The following is a 16,110-nucleotide window of genomic DNA, read 5'->3' as shown; positions in this document are numbered from 1 at the left end:
ATGGGCCACCACTAACTTTTCGAAGGTTTTCATAATTACAAATGTCAAAGTAACCAGTCTGTAGTCATTCAGCTCCTTCATGGAGGGTTTCTTGGGCACTGGGATGATAGTAGCATTTGAAGCAAGAAGGAATATAACTCATCTCCAGTAATTTATTAAAGATGCGGGTAACGATGGGGGCCAATTGATCAGCACAGACTCTTAAACAAGGGGCTGGTGCTATTCCAGTGTTTTGTCTGTGAAATAGACATCAGAACTCTTTTTCTAGGATCATCACAGGTGTGGGACCCAGAGAGATGGAGTCAGGTGTAGAAGACTTGAGTGTTGCTAGTGTATCTGAGATGGGGAGGGTAGCAATTGTTGAAAGAGGGGTGGGATTCAACCAGTGTAACAACTGATTCAGTGAGTACGTGCATTGTACACGCGGGGATTGTTTACAACTTACCTTCTGCTGCAAGCTCTGTGTAAAACAGCTGATGCGTGGCAATCCACTGTGCCACACAAATCAGCTCAGCCGGAAAACCTGGAAATAAAGCACAGACTAGAGCCAGGGTGGATGGGCAGGCCCAACAGTGAACTGGGCCCAACCAGTAGAATCTCACCCCTGCCTCCTCTCAAACCTACAGTAGTACACATTCAGGTTATCTGCCAGTTTCCAATTCCCTTCAGTAAGGGAAGGAGATCTGTTGTAGCCAGTTATATTTTTCAGGCTTTTCTGAACTGATTCATCAGCTTTTCAAAATAGCTTCTCCTTGCAGCCCTGATTTTCCTTGTTAATACCTTCCTGGCTTGATTGTACAGTATCGTATCTCAGTTCCTGGAGGCTTCCTCTTTGGCACAATGTACTTGAGCTTAACTGTGAACCAAAGTTTAATGTTACGGTACATGCATAGGCTCTTGGTTGACACACAATAGTCCTCACAAAAACTGATGTATGATGTCACAGTAACAGTAAGTTCATCCAAGTCTCCCAAGGCAGCTTCAAAAACACTCCAGTCTGTGCCATTGAAGCAAGCCTGTAGCTTAAATGTTGACTCCTCAGTCCAAGACTTCATTGTTTTAACTATCAGTTTTACGGTTTTAAGTCTTGGTCTCTAACAGGTACAAGGTGAATCATACAATTATGAAAAAAAAGGTCAAGGATAAAAAAGGTCAAGGATAAAGATCTACTATTATGTTTTTTAAGGTCATTCTACAATACAGTGTATATGTCAGCCAGCACAGTTTATTTTGTGGTGGTTGTTATGGATATGCCTCTCACCATTTGACTAACAAAATATAGATGATCAAGCTACCATGTTTCTCCAACAATACAGCCTCCCCCAATAGGAAGTCCCAGCATGCTTTATAGGCATGAAATGAAATTAAGCCCCTCCCCCCCAAATTAAGGCCTATATTAAAACATGCAAAATGGGGGAGAATGGTGGGGGGCCTGCCTTTAGAAAGTACTTTTGTTGCACACCCGGATATGGTGCTGCCTACATTGACCTCAGTGTTGGTGGGGCACTTCGTATCAGGAGACCTTCCGCCACTGTTGCTTTCCCTTCTCCCCGTGCTGCCGCGGCGTTTGGAGCAACACCACGGCATTTGGCACAGCCATGAGGCATTTGGTGCAGCCATGCATGGCCAGCCAGGGCTCCTCCCTGCAACCGGAGCCCGGTAGAGACACTCGGCCCACCCCAGGAGAAGTGCCCAGCCACCATCCCTGCCTGGCGCAGGGCAGAGCATGAAGAGCTTCACCTGGGGCACCCAGCGGAGCTGACAGGCAGGCCTTCCTGCCCGGTGGTGGAGCTCTGGCCAAGGCAGTGAGCGCCTCCACGCTGGGGCCTCCACTCATCCCACCAGGACCACACTGGAGCTGGGTGGTCTGGGCAGAGCCGGGAAAGTGAGCCATGGGTGCGTGCCCGCCTACCAAGTGAAAGAGCCGGGCCGACCCGGGCTTGGCTTCCCAAGTCCCTCCAGCCTGACCCTGAAGGGGCCACCAGGAGAGGCTGCCTGAGGCAGTGATAGTGCCCACCCATCTGTAGACAAGGAGGCAAGGCGACAGCTCGCGCCGCGTCCTCCTCCAAGCTGAGCCCTGCCGAGTGAGTGCCTCTGCCCGATGCCCATGCCGCTGCAGCATTTGGAGCTGCTGGCACATTTGGAGATGCATGGGGACAGGGGCGGCCTGGGCGAGGGATGGAAAGGATGGGCGGCTTCGGGCTCTTTCACTTGGTAGGCGGTAGCCTGGCTGTTTTTTCGGGGCTCAAAAAAAAATAAGACCCAGCCTTATTATATGAGAAACACGGTATTCATTACTAGAGACACAATTGCAATCATGTAATAAACATGCAAAACATGCAAAGTTGAAAAACAAATCAAAGGGTTGTTAAAACAGTTAAGTGCTTTCAGAATAATTGTGGCTAACTATATGATGGATTGCTGTTTTTCTGGCAGTTACTGGGTTAGAGTCTTGTAGCCCTGAATGCTGATCATCTTCGCTGGGGTTTAATGACCTATGGATCCAACATCTAAATGACCTCAAGTTCTCTAATTCTATTGTAAAGGGGAAAATTAATCTGCACAAATAGTAGAAAAAAAAATCAGCATTAGATTGTTATGTTTAGTGATAGCTCCAAGCCAATGTCACAGCTAGGAAAACGCTTAAGATACTGCCAAGCTACACATACACTCCATCCATTTTAGCATTTTATTTTAGCATGTGGAAGAATCAAATATGAGGAATTAATAAAAATTAGGACCTGATTTGTAGCTTATTGTAGGTAGCATTTTTGCCATAAATTATAGTGTTTTGTCACTTGACCTCTTATGGTACTTTAATGACAGCTAGAACAATTAATCACTGGAACGACTTGCCTCTAGAAGTATAGGTGTTCCAACACTGTAAGTTTTTAAGAAGAGATTGGATATTTGTCTGAAATGGTATAGGGCCGTGATGGCGAACCTAATGGCACACATGCTGGAAGTGGCCCGCAGAGCCATCTCTGCTGGCACGTGAGCCATCACCCCAGTTCAGGTCCACTGCACATGCACCCATACCTCCCACCAGCCAGCTGATTGTCAGGTATCTGCTACACATGGACGAGGGGGTGGGGTGCGTGTGGGGAGATGTGAACACATGTGCTGAGGGGCACATATACACATGTGTGGGGGGTTGTGCGTGCATGCACAGGGGGCTGGGGAGTGTCATGCATGCATTGCATTATGGGTGCAGGCACACGTGCACATGTGTGCATGTGCATGTGCACACTTTTGGCAGGCGATGACAAAAAGGTTAGCCATCACTGGTATGGGTTTCCTGCCTCAGCAGAGGATTGAACTAGAAAACCTTCAAGGTCCTTTCCAACTCTGGTTGTTCTATCCGTGCTGATACAAATAATGATGTTTATGGATGGACTTACAGCTAGAGTTCTCCTGGGAATTCTAATTTAATTAACTAGACTAGGAAATTGAGCAACCATCCTGAAAGAAAGCTTACACATTTTTCCCACAAAGTTGCCTGGGCATGTCCATGAAATCAACATTTTATCTCAGCATGAAGGAGATTTTACTTTAACAAAAAGGAAGAGTGCTCTATCTCTTGCTGATTGCCATGACTTTGTAAATAACAATCTTACATAGATATTCTGTTATAGGATATTAGTTGACCAACAAATATGCAACATAAAAAATCATCCATGTGGATCAATTAAAAAAGTAATCAATCTGAATTTGTGTTTTTACCAATAATTATTAGGGAACTGGAGACTAAACATATGAAGAACGGTTACAGGAACTGGGCATGGCTAGTCCAGTGAAGAGAAGGACCAGGGGAGCCATGATAGCAGTGTTCCAATGTTTGAGAGGCTGCCACAGAGAGGAAGGGGTCAAGCTATTTTCCAAGGCACCTGAAGGTCAGACAAGGAATAATGGATGGAAACTGATCAAAGAAAAATTCAACCTAGAAATAAGGAGAAATTTTCTGACAGTGAGAACAATTAACCAATGGAACAGCTTTCCCTCAGAAGTTGTATGAACACTATCATTGGAGGCTTTAAAAAAGAGATTGGACTGCCATTTGTCAGAAATAGTATAGGGTCTCCTGCTTGGGTGGGGGATTGGACTAGATCATTTACAAGGTTCCTTTCAACTCTGTTAATCTAATATAGCAATGTTCACAATTTCAGTTAATTCAACCAGTACAGTCTTTGTCCATAGTAGATATATTTCTTCTACTAATATAAAGTTGGTAGCACAGCTTTTATCTTCTGCCTATATTGGCTTCCTTTTTTAATGCTGTGACAGTTGTCATGGAAATATCTCGTACCATGAAGATAAATGGTAGGTGTCCATTGAAAATGTCCTTCAGGGCTATTTTCAGAACATCATTATCCTTGCCTTCTATGTAGACTGATCTGGCATGTGTGCCTGCTAAGAATATAATCTCAAACATTGTAAAACATAACAGAGTGGTTTGCTTTTTATAAGGAAAATCCCCACATTCATTATTACTTCATTATGGCAGGTGTGGTTCTTGTAAAGAGACTTTACTCAGTAGCATCTTTCTGCAATGATCACCCATTAGGAAGTAGAGGATTGGATTAATGGTGTTGTTTAAAAAGGCAAAAAGCCTTCTAAATATATAAACAAACTTGATGAGAATGTAGTTGTAAACAGAAAGATCTCAGATCATTATCTCACATGCACTCCTAATGTTGTGCATAATGTGACACAAAGGAAAAAGAAGTGAAAATATATTCAAACCTATGATAACTGTAGAGAATAATGAAAGTGACTTGCAAAAATATATAGAAACCATTATCTGGGCAAAAAAGCTGAAGCATTTTATAAGAACGATGATAATATTTGGATATGGCTCAGGAAGCCATGTAAGAGGGGGAGGTGCTACAACATGGACTTGATTATGTTGTTGTTGTTGTTGTTGTCATTTAAAATTTAATCTTCAATTCAATTCACAGTCTGAGACTGATCAAAGCTTAAAGTTCAAGTCCTAACCTAGAACCTGAGAGCTGTCTGATGATATAGGCAGCTTTGAGTAAGGTGGTTTGTTTTTTTTCTAAAGTCAGAATATTCAGGTTTGATCAGTTCAAATTTTCCATGTATTTAAACAACACTTTGGGTATTGCTTCAAGGGCTCCTATTACTATTGGTACAACCACTGATTTCTTCCTCCACAATATCTCAACTTCAATTTGCAGATTACAGTATTTTGATATTTTTTCTATTTGTTTCTGTTCAATTTGTGCATCACCAGCATTGTAATATCAATGAACCCAGATATTTTTCTTTTCCATAACAGTGATGTCCAACATGTTGTGGGCCAGATGTCTGTTTGGATTCAAAAGTCTCAAAAGATCTTGACCTGTTCATTTTCAATAATTTTGTCAATTTGGTGTTCTCAGTAATTTTTGCTGCTTTCGAACCCAAATTTCTGGCAAAGCTTCCAATGAATGATTCTGTCATGACATTATAGATCATCAGTTTGTGAGATTTTGCAGCAGCCACTGAGGAGGTGATCCATTGTTTTATCTTTCTTGTTGCATAAGCGAGATTTGCTGTTGTTACTGACATGTTGAATTTTTACTTTTATGGAATTGATCTGCAGAGGTTGTTCTTGGGCAGACAAAATGTTTCAGTTTCTTTCTTCCATACCCCTGATGTCAACCATGTCTATGTTAGCTTTGTATCTACCTTTCCATCAATGTCTCTCAGGTATTGACAGTGCATAAGCTTCTTTTTCCAGTTAGAAACTCGATTTTTGATTGCTTCCTTTCGATATTCTGCTTTCAATCTCATGTTTTCAAAATGTTTCCCTTGTTCAGCTCCTTCAGCAGAGGCTCTTGCTTTTTTGTAGTCATTTAAGCCTTGTTATTGTTAGTATTATTGTTATTATTAATCATCGCACAATCAACTGGATGTTCAGACAGGGTTTGGCATTTTTGTCTACCTATCGAGTCTTTACCAAGGATAGGTAAATCTGAATGTTTGATGGTGTTACAGATATTGCCGCAGGATGGAAGCTGTTCCAAGTAAAACTGCGTTCTGTAATTGACTGATGGCAAATTTGTCAATGCCTATGGTGTTCAAGTGATTGTTTTGGGATTGTACCCAAGGCGCCTATTACAATTGGTACTACCCTTGCTTGCCTTTGCCATAGAAATTCTATTTCTATGTCTCTGTATTTTGTTATCTTCTCCATTCTTTCTCTTCTCTTCTGCTGTCTCCAAGCACCACCACATCCAGACTTTTTTGTCTGTCTTATTGACAATTGTTAAGTCCAGGGTATTATGTGGCAGGTGCCTGTCTGTCTGAATTCTGAAGTCCCAGAGAAATTTAACTTCTTTATTTTCTATGACTTTTTCTATTTTATGGTGCCACCAGTTCTTTCTTGCAGGCAAATGATATTTCTTGCAGATCTTCCAATATACCATTGATTGCTACTTTGGCATGCCACTGTTTGTAGTCAGTTTTTGATTCGTGGCAACTACTGTACTTGAACAAGTCCTTGTATTTTTCTTGGCAAGATTTCAAAAGAAAATGTGTAACATTGCCTTCTTTCTAGGGCAAGGAAAGTATACCTGCCCAAAAATCATCCATGTAGCTTTGTCCCTAAGGTGGAAGTAGAATTCACAATCTCTTGGTTTCTAGCTTTATGTTTTAACCACTACACCAAACTTGCACTTATGTTATTACAGCCAGTTTCAATAAAAATAGTTTTAGTCTTCCCATGAAACTGAAATCTGGTCTGGTCTTGTCCATATAGTGGAGCTGCCACAATTTCATGAGGAGTTAGGGTTATAATTAAATGCATAATTATCTTGATGTAGCATGCAGTAAATTAGAGTGGCTGACCTTCTTTGAAGTAAGGAGAAGCAAGCCCAGATTTTGACCCAAGAAAAGTATACTTGAAAAATTTAAACAAATCATTACAGTGGTGAAAAGCTGATACTGTTGTCTAGGCAATTCAAAGCACAAAGAATACTTCAGGAACACCAAAGAGCAGCTAAAACATATCTTATGATGGAAATTATTTTTAGAACATTCATAGTCATTGAAATAGCTATTGCTTTTGTCAAAAGAAAGTTGAATTGGAATATGTAGCAGGGCCATTAATAATGGTTGAAGGCCTCTGAAAACTTCAGTGCTGCTTACAAAGATAAGATATTTACCATAGGTCCTGACATGCTTGTCTTTGTTTTGTATGCAACAGTGAACATACTCTTTTTTCGTATTTTTTCATTTCAATGAAAAATAACCTTAGTTATAAAATATATTCCAAAGGTTTTCAAGGGATTTGCTTTAAGATTTTTTTTTCAGTTCTCAAAAAAGCACACCTAGCCAGGACCAACTACATACAAATTAAATCAATCGTTTGAAAGTTTGCCAAGTGATTTAGATTCTATCACATGTTATAATTTTTATTCTTTTTGATACATTTTTTTGCTTTACCCACTTTGGGGATTGTTTTTAATTGATGAAAAGATATAGGTATTTTCTAAATAGCATACAACACTCATACAGAGTGGACTTGTTTTCAGGGTCATTGTTTCCTATGTGAAGTTGCTGGGTTTACTTTTGTAAACAAGTTTGGGAGCACTTGTTAACTTACATTCATGTATAAGTACATTTAATCAAATTTATTTCGGTGGTTCCACCAGGATGAGAAAAGATTTTTATTAGAAATTAATAGGACTAATTCACAGAGAAATATTTGGGAATGACTTATCATTTACTGAGTCTAATTTATATAAATTGGTAGATAATCTGTGCTGCAATAGTAATTACATTAGAGATACTATCTTACCTAAACAGTGAACCCAAATGACTATAGATAGTAAAAAAGCAGTGTGAACTGAAGCAACTTCTTCTTTTTTAAATATATTTATTTTGGTTTATCATAAAAAATAAAATACAAAAAAAATCCAATACTAACACCAACAAAAAAAAAATACTGTACAAAAAATGAGAAAAAATTATCCAAGTATCAAATAAAATTAACATTAAACATATAAAATACACCCCAGCTGGATGCTTTAAAAAAGAAAAAAACTATAAATTCTCCTCACTTTTATGTAACAGGTCTACAAATCATTATAAGATTTCCTATCCCTATTTAACACAAATACTATATTAAGTAAACAAATATTCCAGTTGAGGGGATTTTTATCTAATAATCCAATCATTGCTGAAGCAACTTCTGATTTCCTACCCATTGAGCTTCCATGTGGGAAGCTGGAAGGAAGCATCAGAAACTTTCCTTCCTTCCTTTCCTGCCTGATTGATGGACTGTTGGAGTGATGGACTGATGGACTGACTGCCTTTCTCCATGCCTCCCTCCCTCCTTCCCTCAAATTCTTGTTGAGATGGATGACTGTAGAAATAAAATAAGTAAATAAATTATCGGGTAGAATTTTTCATGCTGGCGTGTCGATTTTTATGTCTGTGGAGATTCTCAGTCATCCAGGTTATAGCTGTCCCCAAGGTGCTTTTTCAAAAGGTAACTGGACTGTTTGTTTTTTCCTTCCTCAGGAAGACATTTTGCTTTTCATTCAAGAAGCTTCATTGGTTCTGGCAGGATAGTGGAGACGATGGAAGGATTTGATCATTGGTTCTGGCAGGATTGTGAGCAGGGAGTTGCATTTTTCTTTGCAATGATCTGGTTGACTTTTACATTTTTGAGTCAATACACAAAAGCAAACCCAGCAATCCTTCTAAACTGGCATTTTCTTTCTTATTCGTCTGGTTTTAATTCTCTTGCTGATTTCACTAGAAATAACTAAAAACTTCATGTTTGCTGTGACAACCTCTCTCAACTTGATTCAGTTGATTATGTGGCCACGTAATTTGCAACACATTAGTGTTTCTCAACCACAAGATGTGCGGACATTGACTTCCAGAGAATCTTAAATTGAATATCTTCCAGTTTAGATCAGAAGTGGTATTCAGCAGGTTCTGACCAATTCTGCAGAACCGGTAGTGGAATTTTGAGGAGTTCAGAGAACCAGCAAATACCACTTCTGACTGGAAATTTTACAGTATCCTTCGCCTGCCATGCCCATCAAGCCACGCCCACAGAACCACTAGTAAAAAAAATGAATTCCACCATTGGTTTATATGTATTTCAGAATGAATAGTTTACAGAACAATTTAGAAAAAATAATGCTAGTACTTCAGAACAGGTCAATTCCAATTGATGGAAACTTTTATTTTTTGGTTTTTGACTCTTCCTGCCAATATTTAAGCATTGTGGTATCATAGTAGTTTCTCCACTATTTTAAAAGGGGCAGAATGGCAGCTTTCAAGGTTATCTTCAAAGGATCAGCTTGGATTTTTTTTTTTTTTTGTATCTCTAGAAACTGAGGACAAAAGAAGGTGGTATATCAATGTCTATGTTTCCTTATTGGTCAATAGGAAGAAATGTTGATTGTTGAGGATAGCATCAGTGTAGTTATAGACAGAGATGCTTCAAAAACACTTCTAAGATTCTTTCAAAACAGTGGCTTTGTTTTGGCTTTGCTAACAGACAATATGGAAATAGAATCTGATTGTCTGAGGATGCCATATATATTTTTAAAATGCTCTAAATTAAAACACCCCTTCCCAAAACATACTGTTGTAGCTCTGGCTGATACCTGGAATTTACTTTAAATAATATCAATTATTATGACCCTCATTTCAGTAGATTCAGAATACTCCTTTGGTCCTCAGGCACTAAAACTCAGGAGTAATAAATTAAGCAGTATTTGAGGAAAATCTGGAATATATGAGATCAAATATGAAATGAGACCCAACAGAACTCTGCATTTCTCCACTGCTCTATTTGCAGAGAGTAGATTACCTTCACCAGTGTTTATCGTTTGCCATTATAATTGAGCAGGAAGACATTCAGAGGCTAACTGTGAAAATCTAATTCTTTGAGGATACATTTTGTCATACCGGTCTTAATTTGAATGTCATGTTTGGGGAGACATGATTTATGTGGTTTTTTGGCCAATTTGCAATCTTTTCGATTTATAATTCTTAAGGTGGGGTATCAAACTATCATCCATTATTCCCTTTAATGAGTCAAAGTATTGGCGAAATGATTACAAGAAACCATTAATCCCATTTTTTAAAAAAAATGATGAAGCAGGGGACTTTTTCACTTTCACCACGACATTGGATTTTAATCAAATTCCATGTCTAGGAAAACTGAATAGTGATTGTGATCAATTGCAAATTTATAACTAGATTAATCTCACTTGGAATTTTTCATCTGTTACTAAAAAAAATTGGGTGAATCTGAATCCCATCAAATGTATGAGTTGTATGAAAAATGTGAAATCCCACTTGGCAAAGATCCAAATCAAATCATTAAGTTATGTGATTTATTTTTATGTGATTTCCTTTTTCCCTTTCTTTTGAAACAAAAGAGCAATCTGGTTTCCATAGAGATGTTACTTTCAGCAAAGCCATTCATGTTTGCATACGAAATCAGGGTTTCAGTCCCCATTGACCAGAGCAGACTTGTTGCAAATGGTAAAGCATTGTTGCCTGGTTTATTGAACTATTTGTGTTTCTGATCATATGAAAAGATTCAATTTGTTGATGGGGGATATTTGTCTGATTTTTAGTAATTACCTCCATGTAGTTTTCTTGATCATATTATGGAGGTGATTTGCCATTGGCATCTTCTTTTTCTCTCTCTGAGTTACCTATATTAACATAAAGGATTGCAGTATAATTGAAATAAATCAGTAGAAAATTCTGTATGTCCCTGAAAAATGACCTGCTATTTCCAATAAGGCCAGACCATATGTTCTGCATCCGCAACAAAAATTAGAGACACATTAATTATTGCAAACTTGCTTCCTCAACAGTAGTGTGATATCAGTAAAAACAACAGAGTAACAACAATAAGGCAAAACCTATTTTTCAAATTTAGCCCAGATGTTCATGCTAACGAGTGACATGATGACATCAAACCAAGGTGACTTTTATCTGTTATTTAGCATCTGAATATTTGTTCCATTACTCCCCCATGTGGTGAGATCCAAAATGTTCGTATTGTATTCTACAGAATCCAGCAGGCTAATTTAAATTCAGGCTAATGGACATTCCCATAACTCAAATGAACTTGAGAGGTTGTTTTGTTTTTTTACAATCTTGACCTCCAGCATCTAAAAGGACAAATAATAATTGCACAACATTCATGCCTTGTCTATGAACAATCTGAATAGAAGCATGTGTGTGTGTGTGTATGTATATATACTGTATATATATGTGTGTATGTGTGTGTGTGTGCAGTTTATTTCTTATATCTTAGTTGTCTCCAGCTTAAGGAGGCATAGGTAGTTGACATCTAGAAACGTTTCCTTTGTTAGTTTACCCGGGGCCTGATTAGATTAGGGTTGAAAAGAAAACTAAATAAACTTGTTTATTTACAAAAAAATCTTTTGCTTTAATATACAAAGTGTGGGAGGGAAAGGAAGAGGGAAAAGGGGAAAAATTGGGGAAGCAGAAAAACAGGTAAAACAAGAAAGAACAAAAACAGATTATGTTACATACAGTATAGGAAATCATTCAGCATAATTTTTAAGCACATCAACTGGAATGATATTGACTTGTCCATTACACTGGTAGAGAGCCAGTTCAAAAACACAAAGCAAACATATGCAATATAGCTGTAATTCAACGTACCAATCTGAGATTGTACTATTTTTTTAACAAGGAACAGCAATCTTTTTACTGCACCCCATGCTTGATAAATCCATAATTCTTTCTTTTTTTGTAAATTTTATTTGAGTTTCCACAAAAAGAACAAAAATATAAATAAAACATCTTTTTTGAAAGTAGCGTAATCCCGGGTTACATTTCTTCGTACAGACACAAATTCAAGTTCATGCTCATTTTTATATTCTATTCCATATCTTATTACTATTTTACATTTTCTCCCCTCTTCTCTCTTTTTTAAGAATCCAAAACTCACCAAATAATCCAAATACACGCAAGCTGTTTCTTTTTGCTCTTTTTTTTTCACTTTCTCTTCTTGGAGTTACTGCTTAGTTACAAAGTTTCAGTTAAAATGTATCTTTTAGAAGTCTTGTTGAAGTTTTACTGTAGATTCTTTTTAATTCCAGGCAGTCTCCTCCCTCTTCCAGATCCTGCCCTTATTTTTTTCTCTCCCTTCCTGCTTATGAAAAAAAAAATAGTGTCCAGAAATCTTTATTATCCCTTTGGCATTTTATTTTATTTTCAGCTTAATTGCCTATTGATGTCGAAGCGGATTTTTCCGATTTCTTATTTAAGTCTCTTAGTTGTCAGTATAGGGAAGGAGAGAGAAGGGAAAAAAAGCCAAACCTTTCCCTTTTCACTTTCCTTTGCTGCTTCTGACTCTTCTTTGGGAGCGATGTTATTTTTTTTGTAAGTTTAAATTCCAGGGTACCTTTGTTGCTTTCACAATTTAACCTGGTCAGCCAAAACTTTCACTTCTTATCTTCCCCCTGCACATTCTTTTCCGGCCAAGTTCTTCTTTGTGGTGGCCATTTCTGACCACTGCTGCAACCGCCTTCGGGAAAGGGAAAATGCAGCTCTCCTCAACCCTGCTGGTGGTCTCCCCCCTCTTCACCACCTCTACGGGGTGGCTTAGCCCTGAAACCAGACGGCTCGGGGTGCTCCAGCGGCGAGCCCAGACTGAAACCGCACACGATTGCAGATTTCTGTCTGTCGCCACAGAGACTTCAAACCGGAAGGCGATAAATCCATAATTCTTCATAAAGTGGGAAGTTCCAAGCTTGGTGCATATAATTCAAAAGTTTAAATTACATTATTTTTGAAATATGTATTGAGTTTTTTATCACCTTATGGACATTAAACTCAAATCATTCAATAGTGAGGACAGCCCATATGCTATAAATGTGTCCTCAATCATTTTACACTTCCAACCAAATGACATAGACTGAAAACCCTTTAAACATTTGGGATGTGCAGCAAATGTAAAAAGTATTATTTTGCTGACATTACAGCGCAGGGATACTTGTTCATATGATTTGGGCTTGTCACACTATTTATTAGATGTTAAATTATTTTTGCTTTATATCCACATGTTTACAAAGTTTTAAGGATCATCAATAACTTACTTAATATTCTTTAAGGTCTCCAGTTGTTAATTTTATTAAGAGCAATTGCATTCTCTTCGCTGACGATGTAAAGCTATTCAACACCATAGGCAATACTGATACCCTTCAAAAAGACCTCGACTATGTATCAGATTGGTCAAACAAATGGCAACTTCAAATCTCAACAAATAAATGCTCTGTCTTACATATTGGCAAAAAAAAATATCAGAAAATAAAAATACAAGCTGAATAGTCAAGACCTTGTTGATGATCAGAAAATAAAATACAAGCTGTAAAGGACCTTGGAGTACTCATCTCTAATGATCTAAGTCAGGGGTGTCAAACTCAAATTCATCGGGGGCCGCATCAGCAGTTTGGTCCCCATCAAAGGGCCGGTTGTATCTGTAGGTCTATGTGTCCACTCTTTATTATCATAAATTAATGTCACTGCATTCAATTATTACTGTTTTTTGTAATAATGTAAGTAATAACTAGCTCTGAAAGCAGAAACATAGTCAGAATAATGACAAGTAGATATTCAAATGTACAATTATTGTACAATGTATTGAAAAATGTTTTTTGGTAACAAACATTAATTTTTTTTTAAACATACAAATATTGCCAAACACTGTTTATTAAACATATGGAAAACACAAGGCATTACCTTTTTTTAACTTTACTGACTAGATGGCTGACATCGCTTTTCCTAAGGTCAGTCCATCGATGTTTGGCGTTAGGTCTTGTGCTGTAGCAATCCGCAAAACAGCATGGAGGTTATCATCAGTGATGCGTGATCTGAGCTTGGTCTTGTTCAGATTCATGACTGAAAACATCTGTTCACATAGATAAGTGCTCCCAAACATGGACATAACACGTGCAGCTTGAAGTCGGAGCTGTGGCATCAAAGCAGGGGGGAGGAGACGGTAAAAGTCGTCGACTGTCGCATCCTGGAACTTCGCTTTCAGGCTGCTGTTGGACTGCCCCCTTTTATAGTGCCCAGCCATCTGCCCCCTCCATTTACTTTACTTACCTTTTACTTCTTTCTTTCTTTTACTTCTTTCTTCTTGCTCCTCTCCGCGGCGTCCGCGCGCTCCTCTGATCCCTGGAGATGTCGGGCGGACGTCACGTGATGACGTCACGTCCGACACCCAGGGAGCAGTGCGGGGCAGGAAGAAGTCGGGCCAGGTCCCGGAAGGTAAGTAAATTTTTTTTTTTTTAACTTGAGCCATTTTTAAAATGAATTTACTCCGTGCAGGCACGGAGTAAATTCATTGAAAAAAAAAGGGGGAGGCTGCAAGGCTGGCGGCGGCACCGCGGGCCATCAGACGAGGTCTGGCGGGCCGGATTTGGCCCGCGGGCCTTGTGTTTGACACCCCTGATCTAAGTGCTAGAGCCCACTGTAACTACATAGCCAAAAAGGCAATAAGAGTTGTTAACCTAATCTTATCTAGCTTTTTCTCTGGTAATATGACACTAATAACTAGAGCATGCAAAACATTTGCTAGACCAATACTCGAATACAGCTCATCAGTCTGGAACCCACATTACGTATCTGATATTAACACAGTTGAGAAAGTCCAGAAATATTTCACAAGAAGAGTTCTCCACTCCTCTACTCATTGCAGAATACCCTATTCCACCAGACTTGAAATTCTAGACGTAGAAAACCTAGAACTACGCTGCCTTCGGTCCGATCTAAGTATAGTGTATAAAATCATACATTGCAATGTCATACCTGTCAATGAATATTTCAGCTTCATAACAATACAAGAGCACACAATAGATACAAACTCAAGGTTAATCGCACCAAACTTGTTTGCAGGAAATACGACTTCAGCAACAGAGTGGTCAATGTCTGGAATACTCTACCTGACTCTGTGGTTTCTTCCCCAAACCCCAAAAACTTTAACCTTAGACTGTCTACTATTGACCTCACCCCTTTCCTAAGAGGCCTGTAGGGGGCGTGTCCTATTGTTTCTTTTATTTTTCTTATATATATCCATGTATTCATAACTATGTTTTTACTTATACCTATTATCTTGTAAGCAATTGACAAACCAAATAAAATAAATAAAATGAATAAATTTAATAAGAGATGTTCCGATTCTTCGTTCCAGAGTTCTGGAATTGAATGTATTTAGTATTTAAAAAGAAGAAGATATATAATCATACAGTTGAAATATTGAAGGACAGTCACACAGAAAAAGATTAAAGGAAAGAAATTCCTTAGAATACACAGAAGGGTCATGGATGAGTATTTGATTCATTATGAGAGTTATCTCTACAGTGAACATTCTCAGGAGGCAGCATATGATGTACAATCACCTTCATCTTTTGACAGTTCCATTTTCAGTAGCATTTCTAATGCAGACTGCCTTGTTAGCTTCATAAAAATGATTGATTGCACTAGATTTATAGGGATCCAAAGTGGTACAGTTGGTACCCCTTTCTTCAATTCTCCCCTGCAGACTTTACTAAAATGGGACAACAGATCATTCACACCAATGATCTGCTGTTTACATTCTCAGGCAAACTGCATGAATATAACTAAGACGAGCTGAGCTTTATTTGAAGGCATGTTAACTTCACTGTCAATATTTACTTTTATTTTTATTCTTTACATGATAATACCATACTTCTTGACTATTCCTAATACACCTTGCAGTTGTTCTCTATGGATCTGTGTTTATTGTGTGTATTGTTACAATGGTATCCTGACTTAATTGGACAGATGTTACACAATATATGTAATCTCAGAGAATACAAACATTAGGGAATACAAACAATTAGAACAAGCCATTTTGCAACTGCACTATATGTCTTAATTATAATCATATTGCCAAACACACAAACAGTGTCCTATAGGTACATCATTTTTTAAAAAAATCCTTCCCCCATTGCACATTATAATTTCCTTTTCTCAAAAGAAATTATACAGTATTCCTTTTGGGCAAACAATTCTTGAGCAAACAAGATTTTTCTCTCTGCAGAAACATTATCCTTTGAGATAATT

This window comes from Notechis scutatus, chromosome 4, assembly GCF_049901735.1.
Source record: "Notechis scutatus isolate UNSWTSFEM ecotype Mainland chromosome 4, rNotScu1.2, whole genome shotgun sequence".
Taxonomy (NCBI): domain Eukaryota; kingdom Metazoa; phylum Chordata; class Lepidosauria; order Squamata; family Elapidae; genus Notechis; species Notechis scutatus.
This window is presented reverse-complemented; position numbering follows the sequence as displayed.